This window comes from Phyllobates terribilis, unplaced genomic scaffold (assembly GCF_046119375.1).
Source record: "Phyllobates terribilis strain yellow unplaced genomic scaffold, ASM4611937v1 Scaffold_1__5_contigs__length_1240528914, whole genome shotgun sequence".
NCBI classification, from domain to species: domain Eukaryota; kingdom Metazoa; phylum Chordata; class Amphibia; order Anura; family Dendrobatidae; genus Phyllobates; species Phyllobates terribilis.
In genome coordinates this window covers 1,191,201,785-1,191,213,671 of record NW_027362761.1, presented here as the reverse complement: position 1 = coordinate 1,191,213,671, position 11,887 = coordinate 1,191,201,785, and the positions used below count along the sequence as shown (strand labels likewise).

At 43.2% G+C, this 11,887-nt stretch overlaps 1 long non-coding RNA gene across 1 annotated transcript in view; it reads right to left on the bottom strand.

The window, feature by feature from the left end:
• Positions 1-1,383: 1,383 nt before the first annotated feature.
• Positions 1,384-11,887, bottom strand: part of LOC141173213 (uncharacterized) — a 56,575-nt gene continuing 46,071 nt past the window's right edge. The window contains exon 3 of the long non-coding RNA XR_012252613.1: positions 1,384-1,562. This is a non-coding gene — a long non-coding RNA (uncharacterized lncRNA). The remainder of the gene's footprint in view (positions 1,563-11,887) is intronic.

Sequence of the window (11,887 nt, the reverse complement as noted above, 5' to 3'; positions counted from 1 at the left end):
GAGGAACATGGAGACCTGTTTGGAAGGATTGAGGGACGATATCTGCCAGCCGTACTTGGATGACAATGTGGTACACAGAAAAACCTTCCGGGAGCATGTTGAACACATTGTAACATCCCTGGCGGCGTGCTGGCATGGCTTACCACCTCCCACCATGCAAGACCGCCAACTTCCAGGCTTCATAATTTGCTCCAGTACCTGCTGTGTGCATGCCTCTTGTCTGATTGCTTAGGGCGGCGGCGCGGTTACTGCCTGTTTCTTATAGTTACTGTGTGCGCAGTCCTAATGCGTCCCCAGCCTATTGCTGTGAGTCACTGGATACTTAAACCCCCTCCACCCAGTAGGAGGTGCCTGAGTAACACTTTCTTTCAGTGTCTTCTGTGCAACTGAGTTGTCAGGTCCTGTCCTGTATCTTTGCATACTACCTACGCAACGGGTAATAAACTCACATAATGTCCCATTCATGGAAACAGTGGGGATTTAACCATATAACAATATATATAGACCTATAAGAAGAATGGTACACCCCAGAAAATACGATGAGTGCAAACAGATAGATTAAAAGGTATATATTTTATTAGAATACATTAAAAAAACACTACAAAAGTATAAGATACAGGTAAATAGGTATGAAAGTGAGAAATACATGAAAAAGACGATCACAGAAGGGCATAGGGGCTAAATAGACAGTGCAAAAGAGATCCTCTATGTAAATTAGCACAGAAAAAAATAGTGTACATCATTAAATGTGCAAGCATGCATGGGCTCATATAATGGTACCACTGTGCTACATATAACTACCAATGTCAATTAAAGCCACTAGTATATGGGTATATTTATGCGTTTATTCAAAAAATAATAAATGTAAGTGACGCTTACCCATATCTGTCCACTGTGATCGCGCCCCGACGCGCGTTTCGCGTGGTGGGCTTCCTCGGGGGGCAGTGTGATGTGTATGTAGTCACCATGTCTCTTTATATATCCCTCCTTGCCGCAGCCATTGGTAGCGGCGCACGCAAGCGGGGTCCCGGTATCCACACACCATTTCCGGCTATCCTGATGACGGCGCGGGTCAGGAAAGCATTTCCTGTGACGTCACTTCCCGCGTCGCATCATATGGATGCCGTAGATGGAAATGGTATTGCGGGAGCCCGCTACGCGTGCGCACATCCAATAGGCCATCTTTCTTGTGGGCAAAAGGTGAAAAGCAGGACTTATTCTTTGTTCAATCAAAAACCAGTATAATGAAATATTTAAGAATAGGGGACCGGGAGTGGAGCTTAAAAAGACAGCAAATAAGACAGTCACAGTTCATATAAGAAGAAAAGAAAACATATACATCTCATTACATGGGACAACCCTCAAATATATGTCAGCATATGTGGTCCCAAAGGGGATAGTCCCATATTTCCTCTGCATTTCCAGACATGTGACTGTATTTTTCTCTTTTTCCTCCCCTTTATAAGCGCTCCATTCCTTACACGGTCCCATAGAAATATACAAGGTTGAAATCACGTCCATCGATAGGTAGGGCATATAAATAGACATCAAATCGTATCCAACTATAAAGTATGAGAAAACAAATAAGTAAAAAATATATATAATAATAATTATTTAAAACATAACATACACTTTAAAAACAGATAGGAGAGAGAGGTGTATTGAATAACGCGGATTGATTTTTATAAGAAAGGTGAAAATGATAGCTTTTCATTAAGTCCAGATGGGGACATGGTATTCAAAGTAAAGATCCAACGACATTCTCGTTGGGCCAAGATTTTCTTTCTGTCACCACCCCTGATGCCACAAAGAACTCTATCTATTCCAATGAATTTGATTTCATCAGTGTTACACTTATGATATAACCTAAAGTGTTTCGGGATGGTTTTCAATATAGAGATATCCTCAGCTGTACTCGCATCTTTAATATCCCTAATGTGTTCTCTCACTCGTATGCGGAACTCACGAGACGTGAGACCCACATAATGGAGGTTACAAGTACAAGTGGCCCGGTAAATGATGTAGCTCGTGCTACAAGAAATATAGTGAGTGATCCGGTAGTCCCTACCCCCATCAGAGGATCCAAAATTAGTGGCTCTATTGATGTTTCTGCATGCCATGCAAGATCCACATGGAAAGCAACCCCATCTCTGCAGACCAGCACCGAACAGATTCGGAGGATTTGCCACATAATGGCTCCTTACAAGGATATCCTTCAAATTGGGACTCTTCCTTGCAGTGAGCAATGGGTAATCAGAGAGAATTCTCCTCAAGGTTGGTTCTGAGGTAAGTATTGACCAATATTTTTGTAATGTTTGTCTCATCTTTACCCATTGATTATTATACGTGGAGATAAATCTTAGAGGAGGGTCTTTCCTATTATTTTTGCTTTTATTTGCCAATAATAAATCTCTCGATGTTTTTTTGGCACGATGGTAACCCCGCTTAATGGCTCTCCTACTGTATCCACGCTCAAGGAATCGATCAGATAGATCCCGAGCCTGAGCCTCAAAGGTCTCTTCAGAAGAGCAGATGCGCTTCATTCTAAGGAATTGGCCTGTTGGTACAGCACGGATTGTGTGCACAGTATGTGCCGACGCTGCATGAAGAAGAGAGTTGACCGATGTCTCCTTCCGATACACATCCGTCTGGAGTGCGCCATTATTTTGCACTCTAATTTTCACGTCCAAAAAATCAATTTCTTTCTTTGAATATTTATAAGTAAGTTTAATGTTCCTTTTGTTCTTATTAAGTTCGCACATGAAGTCATGAAGCTCAGACTCGGGACCCTGCCAGATGATAAAGAGATCGTCTATATATCTATACCAGCACTGCGCATGGGGGGAGGCACCCGCACCGTCCATGACAACCTCCCTCTCCCAAAAACCCAGAAAGAGGTTGGCATAGGACGGCGCGCACGCCGCCCCCATCGCAGTGCCTCGTCTCTGTAAAAAGAACCGATCCTTGAACGTGAAAAAGTTGTGCGTTAAAATAAATTCCAGGAGTTCCAACACAAGGTGCCATAGTGCCGAATCTAAGTTACTCATACTAAGAAAGAACTCCACTGCCTCCAATCCATCCGAATGATCGATGCTGGTATACAGAGACTCGACATCTGCGGTAACAAGAATCATGTCTGAATCCAAGTACAAACCGTCCATTTTCCTAAGGACATCCGTAGTGTCTCTGACAAAGGAGGGCAGAGTATCGACCAAAGGGTGCAGGTAATGGTCAATAAACCTGCACACAGGGTCACAAAGCCCTCCAATGCCAGAGACAATCGAACGTCCCGGGGGCTCAAGAGCATTTTTGTGTATTTTTGGTAGTAAATAAAATGTAGGGACCACCGGATATTGTACCACCAGCCCATCAAATATTTTTTTGGGGATAATCCCCTGTACAAATGCTCGTTCCAAAATAACAATTTGACTGAGAGGGGTGTATGCCTCACGGTCCCTCAGCTGTCTAAAGGCCTCCCTCTCATACCTCCGAGCCGGCCAAACCACCACATTCCCCCCCTTGTCTGCTGGTTTTATGACTACGTCCTTCATATCCCTCAATTCTTTGAGGGCTTTCCGTTGAATCCCCGTTAGATTGTCGTTTTTCCTCCAGTTGGGAATCCTTTTGAATTCCTCTGTGACAAGTTTGTTAAATATTTCTATCTGGGGACACAGAGAGAAGGGGGGGAAGGTGGTTGATCTGGGTAGCACCGAGGACGGGAAGGTACCTATTGCAGCCGATATATTCTCTTGAGCCAATTCCTCTAGTACTGCCAATGCTTCCTCCTCTTGTGGAGTATTTAGGTCCTGTCCACTCACCGGATGAGTGTGAAGTTTTCGTAAGATTACTTTCCTTAGAAAAAGTTGTAAATCTTTTATTGCTGAAAAAGAGTTAAAATTATTATCAGGAACAAAAGTAAGACCCAGACTAAGTACCTCTCGTTGTGCGTCGGTAAGTATATGTTCTGAAAGATTAATTACCTCTAAGCTGTTGCTTTGTTTGGCCTTTTTTTCTTTAGACTGGGGTGGTGTTATTTTACGTTTGTTCTGACTCTTGCCCTTATTTTGTCCTTGTCTTCCCTGACCAAACCGCTCTTTATATGTATTGGTAGACTGACCGCTTGTAGAGGGATCCTCATCAACAGAGGATAAAGATGAGAAAGAATGTGTCCGGGATCTAGGGGTTGCATAATTTGACCTTTGTTTATTCCTCCATCTATACACATGGTTCTCAGAATAATCCAGGAGATCCCTCTGATATTTTTTGGACTTAGAGTTCACAATCTCTTTTTCCCATCTCGCAAAGTCACCCTCTAAATCCCTATTAAGTTTTGCCAATGCTTCGATGTCAAGTTTTTCTGTCAAGGTCGCCTGGATTGAACTGATTTCACTCTCAACCATTTCCAGAGTGGTTATATTAGATCTAATTAGTAATTCCATATATCCTCTGGAGCAATTGGATGACAGATTTTCCCAGGCCTTCTTAAATCCATCATCCTCCATTGTATATGAGGGAAAGACCTGAACCCGAAGGCCTCGAGGAATCAGACCCTTAGTAATATATCTTTCTAGAAAAGCTTTATTCCACCAAATCCGCGTCTTCTTACTGTAAAGTTGTTTTAACTTAGTAATCAAATCCTCAGTCTCTCCAGTTTTTAAAACCACACATGATTCCTCACCAAATACCTCATCTAGTCTAGTAAGCCACGTTTTCTCACGTGTCTTATGATCCATGCGTTCAGGTTGGATAGCTGTGAAAATACACAGTATAATGAATATATGCATACTACCTACGCAACGGGTAATAAACTCACATAATGTCCCATTCATGGAAACAGTGGGGATTTAACCATATAACAATATATATAGACCTATAAGAAGAATGGTACACCCAGAAAATACGATGAGTGCAAACAGATAGATTAAAAGGTATATATTTTATTAGAATACATTAAAAAAACACTACAAAAGTATAAGATACAGGTAAATAGGTATGAAAGTGAGAAATACATGAAAAAGACGATCACAGAAGGGAATAGGGGCTAAATAGACAGTGCAAAAGAGATCCTCTATGTAAATCCTGTCCTGTATCTTGTCTGTTCCGCCACCCTGGGGGCTGTATACCCAGGCCCGTTACCTGTATCTGTGACTTCTAGTCTGTTTCCGCCACCCTGGGGGCTGAGTTCCCAGGCTCGTTCCTGTATGTTGTTCCTGCTTCAGTTCCAGTCTGAACAGTGTCCTAGCCCGTTACTTGTTTGTCTCTATGTCCGTATCTTCTCTTTTCCTGCAGTGTCTGAACCTGCACCTAACTCCAACTCGTTGTCTCTGTACTTCTGTTTGTGAGTTTAGTGTCCACTTGCTACTTCATTGTAAGTACCTTGTGTGTATTTGTTCTGCTTGTCTACCACACTTGCGGGTTTTGCTCTGCTCTGCTTGTCTACCGCACCTGCGGGTTTTGCTCTGCTCTGCTTGTCTACCGCACTTGCGGGTTTTGCTCTGCTCTGCTTGTTTACCGCACCTGCGGGTTTTGCTCTGCTCGTCTACCGCACCTGCGGGTTTTGCTCTGCTTGTCTACCGCACCTACGGGTTTTGCTCTGCTCTGCTTGTCTACCGCACCTGCGGGTTTTGCTCTGCTCTGCTTGTTTACCGCACCTGCGGGTTTTGCTCTGCTCTGCTTGTCTACCGCACCTGCGGGTTTTGCTCTGCTCTGCTTGTCTACCGCACCTGCGGGTTTTGCTCTGCTCTGCTTGTCTACCGCACCCTCGGGTTTTGCTCTGCTCTGCTTGTCTACCGCACCTACGGGTTTTGCTCTGCTCTGCTTGTTTACCGCACCTGCGGGTTTTGCTCTGCTCTGCTTGTCTACCGCACCTGCTGGTTTTGCTCTGCTCTGCTTGTCTACCGCACCGCAGGTTTTGCTCTGCTCTGCTTGTCTACCACACCTGTGGCTCTGTTCCTGTATCCCAGTCTGTACTGGTCCCTTTTCTGCCTGCGTTCCTACCTGTCAGTACCCCCCTGTCTGCACACCAGCCGTGCCTGCCAGTACCCACCTGTCTGTATGCCAGCCTAAATTGCCTGTTCCTGCATTCCCCGGTGTGGGTCAACAGCTGTGACCGGGGTCTGACCTGGAGTAGCACCTGGTCCCTCTGCTCGGTTCCTCCCTGGTTCACGGAGTCAACTGAGCCGCCGTGCGAGCTTGGTCGGACCGAGTTGATACTTAGTCACGCCCCTCCAGGCACTCTGTAAAGAGCGCCAAACATGCAGGGCGGAGACCCGGGCTCCCGCCCGAGTAACCTGAAAATGCTCGGTGCTCGACGATCATCCCGAGTAGTGAGATGCTCGGGCGAGTACTAATTGTCATGCATTAATTTTGATCTTGTTAGATCCTGAATTTCCTTTATGGAGGCTTCCAGGGCTTCAACTTGGTAGCCCTTACTCAAGAATTGATATTTTTTTTTTTTTACTAATCAGCTAGGGGCGAGACAGGTTACATGAATTCTTTGGAATCCTGGGGGAACCGTTACTCAGGGCGACCATAGACCATGTGCTGCAGCTTCTCTCAGGCACACAGCTCAGGCACAGACACGTAGGTTGTTTCACTTGCTGACCAGACACACTTGACAAGACTCCTCATAAACAGTAGAACAGTAGCATTTAATAAGAAGCCACACAGCCAGTGCTAGTTAAGTCTTCTGAGCAACAGGCTCCAGTGACAAACAGTAGTTTCCTTAGCAGCACATCAGTTCACAGTCTTCCCAGTAGTACAGGACAGCACAGTTCTAGTGCAAAGGCACATTAATGAACACAGCATTTTTTATAGCACAGTGAGATGGAGGATAGGGGGAGGATTTGCTGAGGGAGATGATGCCTGTGACACCATTTCTTCCAGTCCTTATCTTTATGCCTGACAACACTCTGCACTGTTAGTTCAGGAACTCTACCTGACCTGTGCTTAGCTTCACTCCTGACTTGAATCCTTTTCACTGGCAGGTGCGCTTCTGTGAGATACAGAACACACACACCACCTTTCTCCTTGGCTCCAGCCAGACAGTAAACAACTTCCCCACAATCCCCCTGGGGCTCTGCTAAAACACTCCCCTTCTCCTGTGACTGTGTTAACCTCTCTAGTTGCTGGATGCTTTTAAAGCACCAGCAGTACTTCTGCATGTCACACTCTGCAAAAGCACAACTTCTGCATGTCACACATGCTGGAAGATGGCCGCTTTCAAGTGGTATGAAGCTGTTAGAGTCCACATCTTTTCCGAAGGTCGTAGTAATAATACTATTGTTACTCTAGTCCAATGAAATTGCAAGATCCAAAAAATTAATACTTGTGGGGCTAGTGGTTGGAGTAAATGAGTCCAAAATCATTAATATTTAGTTTATTTATGAATGTATTAAGGTTATCTTGGGAATCTTCCCAAATACAGATATCATCAATAAATCTGTTCCATAAAACCAAAACCTTGATGTAAGTTTCCTTGGTTGTATATGACTGTTTCCTCCCAACTGCCCACATAAAGGTTATCATAACTGGGGGCAAATTTAGTCCTCATTGCTGTACCCCATGTTTGGAGAAAAAAAATTTTCATCATAAAGAAAGTAATTGTGGGTCAAGATGAATGAGATAGTCCCGGATATAACTGATTTGATTTTTTTTCCATATCTGCCATATTTTCCAGGAAAAATGCCGCTGATTTACAGCCATTGTTGCGTTCTGTCACTGTATAGAGTGATGTAATGTTTAGGGTGCCAAGAATAAAATGAGGTTGCCATGTGACCTGTTCAAGCTTCTGACTATGTCGAATGTCCTTTTGGTATGCTGGTAGTTTAGGCACACACGACTGTAGGTGATGGTCAACTTAGATTCGCGGTCAGGCAATTAATGCCTGAGATTATTGGTCTCCCTGGAGGATTAGGTGTTCTTGTGAATCTTTGGTATATGGTAGAAAAAAAGGGATGCTTGGGGTTCTATTTAAGATATAAGAATATTCATTCTTATTGAGAATACCCATTTTTTTCCCCTTTATTTACTAATTTTGTCGACTCATGTAAGAATAAGGGAGTGGGGTCTTTTTTTCAGGGATTTAGAGGTTTTTGTATCACCCATCCTTCAATTGACACATGAATAGTGGATGAGTGTTAGAATATTTCATATCTGTACCTCTGGAGCCGTTGGTTTTAGTATGACCAAAAATTAGGTTAAAAGCCGCCCTCTTACTTGAATGTTTATTCGAATGTTTTTTTTCCTAATCGCTTCCCAGCATTTGATAGGGGCGCGGAGGGTTGTACCCAGTTTAAGCTTAGTTCACCCATTTACACTACTATATGGAGGAGTCAGAAGAATGGTGAAAACCACCCCAGAGGGTTTCCTTAACATAAATGCAGCTAGAGTTTAGACGTGTCGCCATAATCTGGCTGTACATACTGATACCATCACCAGTATCGTTGAAAATTGTTACAATAGTCTATGGTAATAGCTTTAGTTTTTCAATTTGATAAAATTAAATGGTAAAATATCTTAACGTTTCTTTGCTCACTTCTCTAGAGATCACTGGTGTGTCTCTAAATGTGCCATCTTGGCCAAGTCACAGAATAGATGTCACGCCGATGCCTTTAACCGCTGGGCCATCATAATGTATGGAGGGGGCTGTGGGGCCATCTTAGAGTATGATGTCCCCCTACAAACAGTATGTAGTGGAAGCTGTATTATGGCCTCATAGCTCCTCTTTACACAGTATGTATAGGGCCATCATACTGTATAGTGGGCTTAAAGGTTATCCTGTATGTAGGGGAATTTGTGAAGACATTATACTGTGTATAGGGGACTTTGTGGCCAATATGGGGATGTGGGGCCATGATGCTGTATATTGAAGACTATGGGGATATGAATATTTGGAGGACTGTGGGATTGCAGTGCCCTAGACATCGCAATATGATACCTCGAGGTAGTGCAGGGGCGTCGCTAGCGTCAAAGATCCAGGGCTCCGGATCTCCTTCGATCACCGCATTGAACTGTCAGCACCAACACGTCCGACTGACACTGATCAGTCCCAAGATAGGGCATCGAGTCATGAGCTCCCTGCCCTATCACTGTCTCGTAAACTCGACCGCAGCTTACGAGACATCAGCATACTCGTGCAGGCGGTGTGGTGATGTCATTGCATCGCTCTGCAGATCAGAAGAGAAGATGGAGGCTGCGGTGCTGAGAATCAGGATAAGGAGTATAAAATTATTATTTATTTTTTTTTATCAACGGGCTGTGGGGACAGTCATAAAAAAACAAGCTGACTTGGTCTTCCATAGTTTAGTATAATATTATAATATAATATATAATTATTATATTATAATATAGTATAGTATAGTATTGTAATGTAATATAACTTTTTTATTTTATATAGCGCCAACATTGGAGCTGAAAGGAGGACATCGGTAAACCAGGGGAGGAGTCCTGAGGAGATAATTTGCATATTCCCACTGCATTTTGGGATAAGTGAAGAGTCTCCGCGAATTTTGGAGCGTTTTTCACTGTTTTCATAACATATTAACAATAATAATATGGAAGCGTCCAGGAGCCATTTGGTGAGCTGCATATCCTGCTACATGTTCACAGTCTTGCCAGTGGAAAAGCCAAACTTCACATGCCAGAAATGCAGCTTGTGTCCCTGTTGGAGGAAAAGTTGCGAAATCTAGAAGAGAGGTTAACTACCTTGAAAATCATTAAGGAAGGTGAAGAGTTCTTAGACAGAGCAGAATTATCTCTTCATGATTCAGAAAGAGAAGAAATTCGAACTGCACCTGACGAAACAGAGGAATGGAAGCATGTGACCCACAGAAGCAGGAGGATCGAGAGGCAGTCAGCACCCATACTGCTCAGGAACCAGTACCAGGCTCTCACGCAGGAGAACCAGGAAGAAATTCAGCAAGATAAGACTTTGCCAGCAATGAATAACCTTGTAAGCCCTCAGAATCCTCCTGGATGGAGAAAGAAGAATGTTGTGAAGAAAAAACGGAGAGTGGTGGTCATGGGGGATTCCCTGTTAAGAGGAACAGAGGCCGCTATCTGCAGACCAGACATAACCTCAAGAGAAATGTGCTGTCTTCCAGGAGCAAAAATTAAAGATGTGTCTGACAGGATATCAAGACTCTTCAGACCTACAGATCACTACCCATTCCTGCTAATACATGTGGGGACAAATGACACCGCAAGAAAGGACCTGGAAACCATCTGCAGTGACTTTGAAGACTTAGGCAAGAAAGTGAAAGAATTGGGAGCGCAGGTGGTCTTCTCATCCATCCTCCCAGTGGATGGCCATGGAACAATGAGGTGGAATAAGATTCTACAGGTGAACAACTGGCTACGTCGATGGTGCCGTCAACAAAGATTTGGATTTCTGGATCACGGAATGAATTACCTATACGATGGACTACTTGCTAGAGATGGGGTGCACCTTACGAAGACTGGAAAACGTGTATTTGGAAGTCGCCTTGCTACACTCATCAGAAGAGCTTTAAACTAGAACAATGTGGGAAGGGAAGCAAAAGGCCAGAAAAAGCCATACAACTGACAAATACTATTGAGATCTCTGCTACTGGAAGTGGAAAGGAAGAACAAAGACAAAACAATTTAAATAATAAAAATATGGGAGGAAGAGAAACCAATCACAAACTAAAATGTTTTTATACAAATGCACAAAGCATGGGCAACAAACAAGGAGAATTGGAACTACTAATGCAGGAAAAGGAATATGATGTCATTGGAATCACTGAAACTTGGTGGGACGATACACATGATTGGAATAAAAGGCTAAAAGGATACAACTTATTTGCAAGAAACAGACTTGATAAACGAGGAGGAGGTGTCGCTTTGTATGTTAGAAAAGCGAATATCTGCACAGAGATTGAAGCTTCAGAGACTGGGAGTTCTGTGGAAACTGTTTGGGTAAGAATACAAGGAGAGAACAACGGAAAGGACACCATTGTAGGCATTTACTACAGGCCACCTGGGCAAGCTGAAGATATGGATGAACTCTTTATGTATCAAATGACCAAGTTCTCCAAAAAATATGACGTAGTGGTCATGGGAGATTTCAACTATCCAGACATTTGTTGGGAATCTCTCTCAAGTAAAGCTAACAGGTCAAGCAAATTCTTATCCTCTCTTGCTGACAACTTTATCTTCCAAAAGGTAGGGGAGAAAACAAGGGGATCTGCTACTTTGGATCTAATCCTTATAAACAGGGATGAAATGGTTGAGGAGGTAAAAGTGGCTGGAACCCTAGGAGGCAGCGATCATGCAATTATAGAATTTTGGATAACTAGAGGAGGAAGACATGTGAAGACTCAGACTTCAAGGTCAGAAAGGCAGATTTTAAGCGACTCAGAAAGAGAATAGGAGGGATCCAATGGCTGGATGTCCTTAAGGACAAAAATGTCCAGGAAGGATGGGAAATTTTTAAAAATGAGATTCTCAAAGCACAATCGTTAACAATCCTGAAAAGTAGGAAGAATGGGAAGCATTTAAGGAAACCAGGATGGATGAACACAGAACTTAAACACATGCTAAAATGAAAGAAAGAAATGTTTATCAAATGGAAAGAGGGAGGCATATCTAAAGAAGATTATAATGCAGTCTACAGAACCTGTAGGGCACGTATCAGGTTAGCTAAAGCTGACAATGAATTAAGGCTTGCAAGAGATGTCAAAAGAAATAAAAAAGGATTTTGGGGGTATGTCAAAAGTAAAAGAAAAGTCAAAGATGCTATAGGATTTTTACAGGATGAAAATGGTGAAATGGTAAGAAAGGATGTTGAGAAGGCCGAACTTTTTAATTCCTAGTTTGCATCAGTTTTCTCTCAGAAAGAAAATGTAACATCATCTGATCTTCACTG